This window comes from Felis catus, chromosome E1, assembly GCF_018350175.1.
Source record: "Felis catus isolate Fca126 chromosome E1, F.catus_Fca126_mat1.0, whole genome shotgun sequence".
NCBI lineage: Eukaryota > Metazoa > Chordata > Mammalia > Carnivora > Felidae > Felis > Felis catus.
Genome location: NC_058381.1, coordinates 34621466 through 34634066, shown reverse-complemented (window position 1 = coordinate 34634066; position 12601 = coordinate 34621466). Strand labels below are relative to the sequence as shown.

Genomic DNA, 12601 nt, shown 5'->3' with positions numbered 1-12601 from the left:
TTTTATCAACCCAAATCTGCATCTAATGCTGTATTTTTACAGGACTTGAGGCTTTATCCCAGCCAGAGACATTTTGAAGGAGGGGGGTGGGGAAAGTAAGTACATGCTCAAAAACAAAGTAAATGGATACTAAAAAGAAGCCTATTGGCAGGGTGCCTGGGTGGCTCACTTCGATTAAGTGACTTTGACTCTGGTCATGATCTCAAGGTTCATAGGTTCGAGCCCCGTGTCGGGCTCTGTGCTGACAGCTCAGAGCCTGGAGCCCGCTTCAGATTCAGTCTCCCTCTCTCTCTGCCCCCTTCCCTGCTTGCACTCTGTCTCTCTCTGTCTCTTTCTCTCTCCCAAACATAAACAGTATATATTATTTTAAAAATAGAAGCCTATGGGCATTCATAATTGATTAAGTGTGACTTTACTTCCTGCCAGTGGAATAACTTCATGAAGCTGGTCTGCCTCCACTACATTTAGCAAATGCTGGGGTTAGGGCAATATCAAAGTCAAGGCAGGAGAAGGGCAGTTTTTCAAATTACAAAAGCATCCAACCCTGGAAAACTCTAGCTACTCCCCTCCAGCACGGGAGTCTGTCAGAGCCACTCAGGTATGTTGCTGTAGAGTACACATCCCTCCCTTCACCCCTTTTTGTCTCCCTCTTTATGTCCTCTGTCACCAACACACTTCTTTAAAAAAGTGTGCGGTGGGGAGAGTAAGAGCCCATGCATACATGGCTTTTTTTTTAGCATGTATGATAAATCCTTCTTCACTAGATACCCTTTGCCCCTCTCAATTACTAATCAGCCAACAACACTGACATTAACTTCAGACAGAACTCTCCTGAGAGCAACTAGACACTGTTAAAAAAACAAAAACAAAAAACAAAACAAAACAAAACAAAAAACTCCATAGACAATACAGACTTATGTTAGGATCTAAAAAGAATAAGCTTTGTGATGAAGCAAAATGGTTTCAAGTCCAGATGGCCTATAGGGGCTGTTTTTCTCCACTGTTGTGGAGAAAAAAACAAATGAATACTTTGAAAAGCTAAGCTCACCAAGTTTAAAAAAAACAAAACAAAACAAAAACAAAAAAAAACCCTAGAGACTGTTCCTAATTGGAGTAAAGATTCAAGAGCCAAAAAAAGAAAAGCCCTTAAAAATAGTAACTTTGAGGGGCGCCTGGGTGGCGCAGTCGGTTAAGCGTCCGACTTCAGCCAGGTCACGATCTCGCGGTCCGTGAGTTCGAGCCCCGCGTCGGGCTCTGGGCAGATGGCTCAGAGCCTGGAGCCTGGAGCCTGTTTCTGATTCTGTGTCTCCCTCTCTCTCTGCCCCTCCCCCGTTCATGCTCTGTCTCTCTCTGTCCCAAAAAATAAAAAAAAATAAACGTTGAAAAAAAAAAAATAGTAACTTTGAGGGCGCCTGGGTGGCTCAGTTGGTTGAGTGTCCGACTTCGGCTCAGGTCATGATCTCACAGGTCGTGAGTTCAAGCCCCACGTCGGGCTCTGTGCTGACAGCTCAGAGCCTGGGGCCTGCTTCAGATTCTGTCTCCCTCTCTCTCTGCCCCTCCCCCGCTCATGCTCTGTCCCTCTCTGTCTCAGAAATAAATAAACATTTTAAAAAATATATTTGTTTGGGGTGCCTGAGTGGCTCAGTCAGTTGAGCGACCGACTTCGGCTCAGGTCATGATCTCGCAGTTCATGAGTTCGAGCCTCACGCTGGACTCTGGCTGACAGCTCAGAGCCTGGAGCCTGCAGCCTGCTTCGGATTCTGTCTCCCTCTCTCTCTCTCTCTGCTCCTCCCCTGCTCGCACTCTGTCTCTCTCTCTCTCTCTCTCTCTCTCTCTCTCTCAAAAATAAAAATAAATAATTTTTAAAAACTATTTTTATGAGACAACTGAGAAATGTGTGTACTGACTAAACATTAAATATTATTAAGAAATCATTTATTGGGCACCTGAGTGGCTCAGTTAGTTAAGTGTCCAACTCTTGATTTTGGTTCAGGTCATACATGAGCTCATGGTTTGTGAGACTGAGCCTCTCTCTGTCCTCTCCCCTGCCTCTCAAAATGAATAAATAAACTTTTAAAAAAAGAAGTAATTTGGGACGCCTGGGTGGCTCCATCAGTTGAGTGTCCAACTTCGGCTCAGGTCATGATCTCACAGTTCGTGAGTTGGAGCCCCACGTCGGGCTCTGTGCTGAAAGCTCAGAGCCTGGAGCCTGCCCCTGCTCACGCTCTGTGTCTCTTTGTCTCTCAATAATAAATAAATGTTAAAAAATTAAAAAAAAAATTTTTTAATCAAATAAGTATGTACAAAGGCACATGTACAAGAATATTCACTGAAGTACTATTTGTAATAACAGCTAAAAACCGGAAGGTAATTCAATGTCCATCAACAGATAGTGGATAAATACATTATGACAGAAACATATGATGAAAACTATGTAATTAGAGAGCTGGGGTGAGGATGGGGCTAAAATGGGGGAAAAGTGGAAGTCTAAAAGAACTAGTAAAAGTCAGTAGTAACATCCCTAATACATCCCCAGTGCCATCCCAGAGCACCCAGGTGGTTCTTCTGTCCACCTACACAGGAAGTGTGTTTTCAGAATAAACTCAGTAAGAGAGATGCTAGACAAGGAAATACCGGTAACAAATAGGTGCCAAATGGAAAGAAATGAGGTAAGTAAAAATCTACATACCAAGTAGCAATACCGACTGTCCCCTTCCCATTCCTGCCCTCACCCAGATTCTCAAGTGACTCGGCTTCTCTACCACTCACTCCCCCTGAGAATATCTTTCCTTGGCAAAACTCAAATACCTCTGAGATATAAGACCATGGGATACTGAAATCTGGGTTCCCAATAGGCAATAAACTGCTTCCAGATACACAAAGCTTCTGGCCCTCCTTTTTTTAGTGCCTCACGCTTATAACATGAAGAGATAATTAAGGGTTATCAGGCACTTGAAGCTCAAACCTGAAAAAGAGACCAAAACTATCAGGAAAAAAATGGGACTCTGAGGAAACAGACAAAACAGGGAACAAATGAAAACTATAATTAATATACTCAGAGACCAAAGAAAACTCACTGCATCCATGAAACCGGAACAGTATGCTATTTTTAGAAAGAGGTGGGGGCAGGGGAAGAGCAAGAACAAGGAAGAGCTCTTAGAGATTATAAAAGTATGAACTGAAGAATAGAGCGCTTTAGCCTATCTTTCGTGTACAAACTATACCTTAGGTAATTGAACAGTTGATAAGGGAGAAGTTCTCTTGTATAAGAAAATCAGGTAAAAATGCTGAAGGAATAACTGAGTCAGAATAGCACCATTTCCCAATCCTTAATGAAATAATAGGGAATATCCAGTCACCATTCAGATTTTCCTGGTTATCTCATGAATGTTCATAACCAGGATCCAAAGTCCCTACGTTGCATTTGGATGATACATCTCTTAGGACTCTTAAAGTACAGATTCCCCATGCTCACTTCAGCAGCACACATAAAACAGAGAGATAGGGGGCGCCTGGGTGGCTCAGCCGTTTGAGCATCTGACTTCTGCTCGGGTATGATCTCACTGTCCGTGAGTTCGAGCCCCGCGTCGGGCTCTGTGCCGACAGCTCAGAGCCTAGAGCCTGCTTCAGATTCTGTGTCATCCTCTCTCTCTGCCCCTTCCCTGCTCATGTGCACGCTCGCTCTCTCTCTCTCAAAAATAAAAATAAAATAGAAACATACAGAGAAAATTAGCATGGCTCTGTGCAAGGATGACACACAAATTTGTGAAGCATTCCATATATTTATGTTAACTGTACTGGAATTAAACTTTTTTTTTAAATAAAATTGGGGCACCTGGGTGGCTCAGTTGGTTAAGCAACTAACTCTTGGTTTCAGCTCAGGTCATGATCTCACGGTTCATGAGATCAAGCCCCACATCAGGCTCTGCTGGCAGTACGGAGTCTGCTTGGGATCCTCTCCCTCCTTCCCTTTCTAATCTCCCCCTGCTCGCTCGCTCTCTCTCTCTCTCTCTCTCTCTCTCTCAAAATAAGTAAGTAAAACTTTAAAATAAAATTTAAAAATTAAGTACAGGGGCATCTCGGTGGCTCAGTCAGTTGAGCATCCAACTCTTGATTTCAGCTCAGGTCATGATCCCAGGGTCATGAGATCAAGCCCACCTTGGGCTCCACGTTGAGCATGGAGCCTGCTGGGGATTCTCTCACTCCCTCTGTCCCTTTCCCCTGCTCACACACTTTCTCTCTCTCTCTCTCTCTCTCTCTCTCTCTCTCTCTCTCTCAAAATAAAAAAAGTGGGGCACCTGGGTGGCTCAGTCAGTTAAGCTTCTGACTTCAGCTCAGGTCATGTACTGACAGCTCAGAGCCTGGAGCCTGCTTGGGATTCTGTGTCTCCTTCTCTCTCTCTGCCCCTCCCTCACTTGTATTCTGTCTCTCTCTCAAAAATAAACATTAAAAAGAATTTAATAAAAATAAATAAAATTAAAATTAAAAATTAAGTACAGGTTCCCCAGTGATGATCATATAAGGGAATACTATAAAGCCACTGTAAAGTATAATTTTGATCTATCTAGTCATAGGTTGTTGCCAGTTATGAGTAAATGAAACTGAACAGGCAATTCACAGAAAAGGAAGGGAGAATAAATGTAAGAAAATATGCTCAACCACACTAGTGATCTGAGAAAAGCAAATTAAAACAAAAGCTTGTTTCACAAATATCAGATTAGAAACTAAAGCCAAAAAGTCTGAGTGTGTCAAGTGTTGGCAGATACAGGAAAGTAACTCTTACACACTCCCAGTTGGAATATAAATCACTACACCCCATTGACAAGTTCTGTGGCCATACCTAGTTAAGTTTACAAATATTCTAAAATCTGGCAGCTTATTTTAAAGTATGTATTTTTGAGAAGCTCTTACATGTCCACTGAATGTTACTGCAGCAGAGTTTGTAGTACATAATGTGATAATATATAACACAGGAAATAACTCAGAACTTTCATCAATAGAAGGATGGATAATGGCATACGGCACATTCATATGATAGTATACACAGCAGTTAAAACAAAAGAACTAGATATATATGTATGTATCATCATAGACAGGTAAAAAAAAAAAAAAAACAATGAATAAACAAACTATAAAATTATATGAAAATGTAATAATATTTAGGGAAAAAATACTTATCCCAAAAAAATCCCAAAGCAATATGGCACATAATTTATAGATGATCTGTAGAAAATGTCTAAAAAAAAAAAAAAAAAAAAGATAAAATATACACCAAATTCATAGGTCACCTTTACTTTCCTTCCAGTACCACTGCCCTTCCAGAAGGCAACTTTACCTTTGTCTTTAATGTTCTGTATTTAAAAAAAAGTTTTTTTTAATGTTTATTTATTTTTGAGAAGGATTGAGACAGAGAGTGAGCAGGAGAGGGGCAAAGAGAGAAGGAGACACAGAATCCCAAGCAGGCTCCAGACTGTGAGCTGTCAGCAGAGAGCCCGATGCGGGGTTCAAACTCAAGAACCGCAAAATCATGACCTGAGCTGAAGTCAAACACACAACCGACTGAACCAGCCAGGTGCCCCAATGTTCTGTATTTTTTATTTATGATAAGTATCTTAAGTAAAAATAAACAGCTATGGGTGCCTGGGTGGCTCAGTCTGTTTAGCTTCCGACTTCAGCTCAGGTCATGATCTCACAGTTCAGGAGTTGGAGCCCTGCATTGGGCTCTCTGAGCCAAAATCAAGAGTCAGATGCTTGGGGCTCCTGGGTAGCTCAAGTCAGTTAAACGTCCAAATTTGGCTCAGGTCATGATCTCACAGTTTGTGGGGTTGAGCCCCACGTCATCCTCCTTGCTGACAGCTTGGAGCCTGCTTCAGGTTCTGTCTCCCTCTCTCTCTGCCCCTCCCCCACTCACAGTGTCTCTCTCTCTCTCTCTCTCTCTCTCTCTCTTTCTCAAATGTAAATAAACATTAAAAAAAATTTTTTTAATCTTCAAGAATCCACAAAAAAACCTATTAGAATAAATAAGCTCGGCAGGATAAAAGATCGATATACAAAAATCAAGTGTGCTTCTAAACACTTTCAATGATCAGAAAATGAAATTAAGCTGCAATTCAGTCAGCAGTGCATCTGACTCTTGATCTTGGGGTCATGAGTTCAAGCCCCATGTTGGGGGTAGAGTTTACCTTTAAAATAGTTATTTTTTTAATGAAATTAAGGAAACAATTCCATTTACGATTGTATCAAAAAGAACTAAATGCCTAGACATAAATTTAACAAAAAAAATGTAAAACTTTTATTCTAACAACAACAAAACATTGTTGAAAGAAACAAAATTTAAATAAATGGAAAGCCATCCCATATTCATGAATCAGGAGACCTAATATTGGTAAGATGACAATAGTCCGCAAACTGATCTACAAATTCAACAAAGTCCCTATGAAAATCCAAGCTGCTCCTTTGCAGAAATTGACAAACTGACCCTAAAATTCATATGGAAATTAGGGGGACCCATAATAACCAAAGTAATCTTTAAAATTTTTTTTTTCAACATTTATTTATTTTTGGGACAGAGAGAGACAGAGCATGAACGGGGGAGGGGCAGAAAGAGAGGGAGACACAGAATCGGAAACAGGCTCCAGGCCCCGAGCCATCAGCCCAGAGCCTGACGCGGGTCTCGAACTCACAGACCGCGAGATCGTGACCTGAGCCGAAGTCGGGCGCTTAACCGACTGCGCCACCCAGGCGTCCCCCAGAGTAATCTTTAAAAAGACCACAATTGGAGGACATGCTCCTCAATTTCAAAACTTATTACAAAATGACAGTAACCAGGGCCCCTGGGTGGCTCAGTTGGTTAAGCGGTCAACTTCAGCTCAGGTCATGATCTTACTGCTCGTGGGTGGGTTCGAGCCCCGTGTCAGGTTCTGTGTCTACAGCTCAGAGCCTGGAGCCTGCTTCGGACTCTGTGTCTCCCTCTCTCTCTGCCCCTCCCCCGCTCACACTCTGTCTCTCTCAAAAATAAATAAGCATTAAAAAAAAAAAAAAATGACAGTAACCACAACAGGGTGGTATTGGCTTAAGGACAGATATATAGATCAAAAGGCTAGAATTAAGAGTCCAGAAATAAACCCTCAGATTTATGGTCAATTGTATTTCAACAAGGGTATCAAGAAAATTCAATGGGAAAAGAACAGTCTCATCAACAAATGCTACTGGGGAACTGAATTTCCACACGCAAAGGAATTAATTTGAACTCCACATATAAAAAGTAACTCAATGGGGCACTGGATTTCAGCTCAGGTCATGATCTCATGGTCATGAGATCAAGCTCCCTGTGGGCTCTTGGGATTCTCTCTCTGCCCCTCCCCCGTTCATATTCATTCTCTCTCTCTCTCTCTCTCTCTCTCTCTCTCTCTCTCTCCCCCCCCCCCCCCCCAAAATAAATAACTCAAAGGCCAACTGGCTGGCTCGGAATAGCATCCAACTCTTGGTCTCAGGGTCGTGAGTTTGAGCCCCACGTTTCAAACAGAAACTGGAACCCTTTGCCAGGGTTTCTGGAGAGATTGGTCCATATATCCATTCAGACTACTGTTAATTTAGGGGCACCTGGCTGGCTCAGTCCAAAGGGAGTGCGGCTCTTGATTTCAGGGTCATGAATTCAAGCCCCACATTGGGTGAAGAAATTAAATAAACCTAGAAAAAATAAAGTAAAAAAAAAAAAAAAAGTAAAAAGACAACCCACAGAATGGGAGAAAATATTAGCAAGTTATATACCTGATGAGACTTGTATATACATATAATGGAACATTATTCAGCCTTAAAAAGGAATGAAATTAGGATACATGCTACAGAGGGATGAGCCCTAAAAACATGCTAAGTGAAATGAGTCAGACACAAAAGGGCAAATATTTCCATTTACACCAAGTACCTCAAATTCATAAGAACAGAAAACAAAATGATAGTTGCCAGTGGCGAGAAGGGAGAACCAGGAACTACAGTTTCGTTGGTATGGAGTTTCAATTTCAGATGATGAAAAAGTTCTAGAGATGGAGGGAGCTTCCGGTTGCACAATAGGAATGTATTTAATACCACTGAATTATGCACTTAAAAGTGGTTAAAATGATAAATTTTATGTTATGTATATTTTATCACAATAAAAATTTTTAAGGAAAAAAATATGTTGACAACTATATAAAGTGAAATTTTCACAGAAAGAAAAAATCAGGTTAATCTAATTAAATACATGCAGTCTGTTGAGGGAACGAAAATTTTCTTTTTTAAAAAATGTTTATGTTTCTTGAGAGAGAGACAGAGCAAGCAGGAAAGAGGCAGAAAGAGAGGGAAACAGAGAATCCCAAGCAGGCTCTGAGCTGTCAGCACAGAGCCCCACGTGGGGCTTGAACCCACAAACTGTGAGATCATGACCTGAGCCAAAATCAAGAATCAGACACTTAACCCAGTGAGCCACCCAGGCGCCCCAGAAATGAAAATTTTCAAAGTCAACAATATTAATACTATCAGTTGATTAGTATCACTAAGAAATGAAGTAGTCTTCATAACCATATTATTAAGAAAAAGCTGAAACACCAAAACATTTCTATCACAACTATCTTACTTTTTTAAAGTATATTCATTTATTTTTTGAGACAAAGAACATGTGAGTGGGAGAAAGACAGAGAAAGAGAGGGAGAGAGAATCCCAAGCAGGCTTTGCACTGTCAATGCAGAGCCTGACTCGGGGCTCGATCCCACAAACCATGAGATCACAACCTGAGCCGAAATCAAGAGTTGGACACTTGGGGCACCTGGGTGGCTCGGTCGGCTGTTTGTCTTGACTCTTGGTTTCAGCTCAGGTCATGATCTCATAGTTTCATGAGTTTGAGCCCCACGTCAGTCTCTGCATGGAGCCTGCTTGGGATTTTGTACCCCCCTTTCTCTGCAAACCGCCCCCCCCACACACACACACAATGGTCCTGTCACTGTCTTCTCAAAATAAATAAATAAACTTAAAAAAAAAAAAAAAAAAAAAGAATTGGGACACTTAACTGACTGAGCCACCCAGGGGCCCCCCTATTGATGAGGGAGCATAAGACAAGCTGAGGCCCAAGCACAAGCTAGCATTACCCACCTCCCACCAGGTGGGGTATGTGTGACATTACTCAGGCACTCCAGGCTGCCCAAGGACAAAGGAAACAACAGAAAACAAATGGTTAAACTGATAGAGTCTCAGTATACAAATATCTTAGTAAATGACAAGAAAAAGGCAATCTTACCAATAGCCCAATCTCCAGAAACCTATAGACTCAGTTTCCTGGAGCCTCAGTATCACCCTCCCCTCCATAGTGATGTGGGGAACAAAGGCAAGAAGGAACTGGCAGACAAAATTAAGTTTCCTTATAACTTGCAGCCCACTGACAAATACTTAAGGCAGGCAGAGTGAAACATTTCTCCAGGAGCTCCCTACTACCTTAATGTTAATGCTTCGCTAGAGGTAAAAACAACCTTGGCTTGACAATAGCCAGGCCTCCAGAAATCAGTGCATCTTGAGCATATGAAAATCTCTTTGGAAACTTCCCTTTTGACTTTACCTCCCCGAGCTCCACAGTATTTGGGGAGCCACTCTTCACCACTCCATCTGCCCTTGTGTCCTGTTCCATGCTTTAATAAAATCACCTTTTTGCACCAACGACTTCTTCAAGAATTCTTTCTTGGCCATCAGCTCTGAACCCCACCATCATCCCAAAACCTTATCACCTATCACATATTTCAATTAAAAATGTTTCTAGAATTTGTTACAGAAAATAAAATAAAATGTAAGAGGTTTCTCCACCAACAGAAAAAAAGTTTTTAGAGTTTCATATACACTTACCTCCTTGAAAGAAGCATATCAAATAAAATGTAACCTTATGTTGATAAGAAGCATCATTATGAATCACCGTGAATCACGATTATAAGCCATACTGTATTATAGTAAGTGATGCCTTCCAGATAAAAACCCAAATTTGACAGTACCTGTCCCTTAATTTCTGACTCTTGATTATGTTAAACCTCAATTCTTGCTACCCCTATATGGCATAAGTACTAGTACATTCTTTTAAAGAACATATGGAAAACTAATATTTACTACTTAAATATACCAAAAAAATAAATGTCATGTTTTTGTAGTTTTCTGAATATGTTACACACTTTAAACCTCTCAGAGTTTTTTTTTGTTCAAAGATTTTATTTTTAAGTAATCTCTACACCGAACATGGGGCTCTAACTCACGACCCACTCGTAGTGGGTCGCATGCTCCACTACCTGAGCCAACCAGGTGCCCGAGCCTCTCATGCTTTGGATCTGTGACACATAACCCAGTTAAATGCCACCCTGTCTCTGTGAAAGCTATCCCTCAGGTTGTTAGGCTTTTAGCATCTCGTATAAACAGGACTTGTTTAAAATGCTTAAGTAAAGCTGCCCTACTTATTTACATTAGCCTTCCCACCAGACTATGAGCACCTCAATGGCAAGACCCTAGACTATTCATTCTTGTACCTCACGTCTGGGCACAAAGTGTTTAATTAACATCTCTTTTACAAATGAATAAATGAGACGGATGGATAGGTAGGTTGGTATCAGACATCCAGGCAACATTTAGTACTTAACCAAATGCCTAGAGCTTTGAAAAGCTCATTTTTCTTGTATAATCCTCACAATATTCCTGTAAGGAAGTTACTATTATTATCCTTATTTACAATTAAGAAACTGAGGTTTGGCATTAAGAAACCTGTCCATGCTTACAGAGTTAGAATGTAACAGAGCCAGGACTTGAACTAAGGCAATCTGACCCCACTGCCCTTGCCCCTGACCAGGGCACCTTTTTTCAAGTGTATTTATTTATTTAAGAGAAAGAGAGCCCACACAAGTTGGGGAGGAGCAGAGAGGAAGAGAGAATTCCGAGCAGGTTCCCCACCACCAGTGGAGAGCCCCATACAAGGCTCAAACCCACCAACCACAAGATTATGACCTGAGCCAAAGTTGGACGCTTAACTGACTAAGCCACCTAGGCATCCCTCTAATAGATACTCTGTTAATTTGCTGTTTATAACCTGGTGAGGGCTAAGAAACTATTTTATTTAAAATAAAGATACTATGAAAAAAATTAAAATAAAATAAAATAAAATAAAATAAAATAAAATAAAATAAAATAAAATAAAATAAAATAAAATAAGGATACTATGGGGGCACCTGGGTAGTTCAGTCAGTTAAGCATCATCAGACTTCAGATCAGGTTATGATCTCCTGGCTCTGAGTTCGAGCCTGGCGCTGGGTTCTGTGCTGACAGCTCAGAGCTCAGAGCTCAGAGCCTGGAGCCTGGAGCCTGCTTCAGATTGTGTCTCCCTCTCTCTCTGCCCCCTCCTCCGTACACACTCTGTAGCTCTCTCTCTCAAAAATAAACAAACATTAAAAAAATTTTTTTTGATAAATAACAAAAAAATAAAATAAGGATACTATGAACAAGTACTTTGCCTTTAAATGTTTATTCGGGAGGCCAAGATCATGAACTTTATTACACAGACTTTGAGATAGTCATTTTAGCTATTCAGAAATCTTTGTTCACTTCCTGGCCCTCAGCTAGCTTTGAGGTGGTTAACAACTGAGTAAATTACTAGATGAATTCCTATCCTAGTATAAAAGTATTCTTTAAAGATTTAAAACTGAACAGAGCCACAAATACGTGGGTAATTTCTGTCAAATGTTTCCCAAATCATATCAAACAAGTTCAAGTAGACTATTTTCATAGTAGAACCATAGACAAACAATAGCCTTTTGAAAAAGTTACCCTTCTGGTTTTACAAAAGCCTGTTTACTTGATTCCACACTTCTATGCAACCTGTTGAATTTTTTAAGAGGTATTTGTTTACAAATAGGTAGCAGTAACAAAAAATGAGGCTAGGGCAACAGGTTAACTGAAAGAAAATTCAAATTGAGGATTTGATCACTGAAATTAGAAATTTTACAGGCGCCTGGGTGGCTCAGTAGATTGAGTGTCTAACTTCAGCTCAGGTCATGATTTTGCAGTTCGTGGGTTTGGCCTACGTCAGGCTTGCTGCTGTCAGCACAGAGCCCACTTCAGATCCTCTGTCCCCCTCTTTCTCTGCCCCTCCCCCACTCATGCTCGCTCTCTCAAAAATAAATTTTAAAAACATTTAAAGTTTCTCCTTCTGACCCTCCCCCTCCCCAGCTTGCACACACATGCGCTCTCTCTAAAATTAAAAAAAAATTATAAACTTCATTTATATCATAATAGCCTAGCAGATGCTTTTAACCAATATGTTTCAATGCCCAAGAAATAGAATAATCATGGGGCCCTTGGGTGGCTCAGTCAGTTGAGCGTCCGACTTTGACTCAGGTCATGATCTCAAGGTTGGTGGGTTCAAGCCCTACTCTGGGCTTTGTGCTGACAGCTCAGAGCCTGGAGTCTGCTTCAAGATTCTATGTCTCGCTCCCTCTCTGCCCCTCCCCGCTCATGCTATGTCTCTCAAAAATAGGTAAACGTTAAAAAATATTAATAATAAAATAAAAAGAAATAGAATATTCACTATTCTTCAGGACGAACTTTTTTT

General features: G+C 40.9%; 1 protein-coding gene and 1 pseudogene across 6 annotated transcripts in view; one reads left to right on the top strand and one right to left on the bottom strand.

Moving 5' to 3' along the window:
• The window catches only part of SPAG9 (sperm associated antigen 9), a 131912-nt gene that overhangs the window by 105635 nt on the left and 13676 nt on the right, over positions 1-12601 (bottom strand). The gene's annotated exons all lie outside the window — the stretch shown is intronic.
• Positions 3685-3785, top strand: LOC111557877 (annotated as a pseudogene).